This window comes from Chiloscyllium plagiosum, unplaced genomic scaffold, assembly GCF_004010195.1.
Source record: "Chiloscyllium plagiosum isolate BGI_BamShark_2017 unplaced genomic scaffold, ASM401019v2 scaf_13741, whole genome shotgun sequence".
NCBI classification, from domain to species: Eukaryota; Metazoa; Chordata; class Chondrichthyes; order Orectolobiformes; family Hemiscylliidae; genus Chiloscyllium; species Chiloscyllium plagiosum.
In genome coordinates, this window is record NW_025214514.1 from 42,850 (window position 1) to 45,196 (window position 2,347).

Consider the following 2,347-nt stretch of genomic DNA (forward strand, 5'->3'; position numbering starts at 1 on the left):
AAGAAATTGTTGCCATCTTTAGAAGGGTCTGGAGACCAGTGCTTAGCTTGATCTAATCCTGACATTGTTTTAGCTCAGCGTGGTAAAATATTTTAATGTTTACTGCACGCATTGTCCAATTATCAGTACTGTAGGCAAGAAATAGCTTTCATGAGTACAGTTTGATGTTCACAGTTACCTGGTGTTGTGGAAGTGACATCACTTGTTGAGATTGTCATTTTCTGAGTTGTCGATGGTTGAGTGCTGCTCAGTGTAGTTGGAGGGACCTGTGTAACTGAAGATGATGCAGAGCTTTGTGATGTATTTGTTAGGAGTTGGAAGGAAGAAGAGCTTTCTGTTGTTATTGCAATACTTGATGTAGCTGTTCCAATAAAAAATCATTTTGGACACTTTAACAATGTATAACACAGTTTGTTACCATTTCCAAATCTGTTGGAGCGTCATAACCCAGAACAATTTTATATATCATTATACTGGTGGCTTCAACAATACTATCTAAAGAAATTATTGTTGCCCACATGAACTTCCTGGTTAAATATCCACTATAAGTGCACACTATTACAACATAGAACATTACAGCACTGTACTGACCCTTCAGCCCTCGATGTTGCACCGAGCTACTGAACCAACCTGAAGCCTATCTCTCCTACACTACTCCATTATCATCCGTATGTTTATCTAATCACCATGTAACGTTGGCAAGCTGACTATTATTGCAGGCAGTATGCTCCACACCCCTAAAGCTCGCTGAGAAAAGAAACTACCTCAATTTAAAGTTTTGTCTTCTTGTGCTAGCCATCACCATCTGAGGGAAACATTTGTTTCACATTTCTGCAGGAAATCATGTTACAATTGACTTTGTTCCAGTACATGTGCTGTCAAACATCATATAACTTAGCTTACTATTTGCTGTTGTTGGGAGATTGTTCTCTGTTGTTGAGTTTGGTGTGGATTCTCTTGTTGATTGCTGAGTGGCGTTCTCTGCACTTGTCACTCCTGGAATGGATGGAGAGGACCAGTTGTTGAAGCCGTGTAGACAAAATTACATTTAAGTCTTCAAAGATTCTCCCTTTCACACAACTTAAATGACAACATTAAATCTGAGAAATATTTAAGTTTCCAAATACGGCATCTTCTTGTACTTAAGGTATTGCTGTAGTTATAACAAAACAAAGTAGAACTGGTTTTAAGATCTGTCAGAAATGCAAGGGTGAATGAATTCTCTAGATCTTTGGTCAGCATCAATGCTGGGCACATTTCCAAATCCAACAAAGATTTCTGCACCCACACTGGTCTACTATGTCAGATCAGTCTTTTAGTCCAAAATGTAATAGCAATCGCGCAATGCAGCCTTTCATGGGGCACTCAGGGAGAACAAGAGAAGATGGATAGGAAGAGGACAGGCTCCCTTTTCTACAATATTACCAAACGTCGGGATTGTCCGATGAGCAAAGATTAAACAGGTTTGGACTTTACTCACTGGAGTTTAGAACAATCAGGTATGCTCTCTGTAACATATAGTGTTCTTAAGGGGCTTGACAGGATAAATGCTGAGAAGATTTTTTTTTAAAGGGAGAATCTAGGATCACAGGACATAGTCTCAGAATAAAGATTGCAAACTTAAGACAGAGTTGAGGCAGAATTTCTTCTCTCAGAGCACTCCTTGCTGCAGAGAGGAATGGGAGGAAGAGTCCTTGTTTTTATTTGAGGCTGAGATAGGTTCCTGATGACTAGGGAAATCAAAGCTTATAAGGAAAAGGCAGGAAAGTGAACATGAGGAATGTTGGCCAGTCCATGATTCTAATAAATGGCAGAGCAGGCCCCATGAGCTGACCGGCCTATTCCTGTTCCTATTGCTCATTATCTTATCGTTCAAAGTGTTAATATAGTTAACCAGCCTTAATCTAACATAACCAGTTATTTTCCTGCTATGTAATAAATTGGTTTTTTAACTTAAGAATAAGGCATCACCACTTTAATCTAGTAAGCTCCACAGACTAATGTTACAAGATGGGTTGGTAGCATCATATCAACCCAAAGAGCATCCTCTTAGAAATAAGTGCACACATCCAATTACAACACTTGGTAATCAGGACCCTATTCTCAATGGCTGTGGGGAAGTTTCTATGTGTACCTCACAGAATGCTTCCCACCATAGGATCTGCATTGCAATAATTCCTTGCTGTAGCATTTTTTCAAATGCATCTGCACATATCTTTCCCGTGCCCACCTCAACACTTGGAATATGAAAGCAGAACCCCCCCTCCCCTCCAACATAAGAGGTACACACTATTGCTGACAATTTAAAACCCCAAGAATTTATTCCATGCAAATGTTTAAATAAAAT

The 2,347-nt window shown here is 39.4% G+C and overlaps 1 long non-coding RNA gene across 1 annotated transcript; it reads right to left on the reverse strand.

Annotated features, from left to right (window-relative positions):
* Positions 1 to 235: 235 nt before the first annotated feature.
* Positions 236 to 1,008, reverse strand: LOC122547920. The gene is made up of 2 exons (XR_006311123.1): positions 904 to 1,008; positions 236 to 274 (listed from the first exon to the last, which is right to left on the reverse strand). It is a non-coding gene; the product is annotated as an uncharacterized LOC122547920 (long non-coding RNA).
* Positions 1,009 to 2,347: the final 1,339 nt, after the last annotated feature.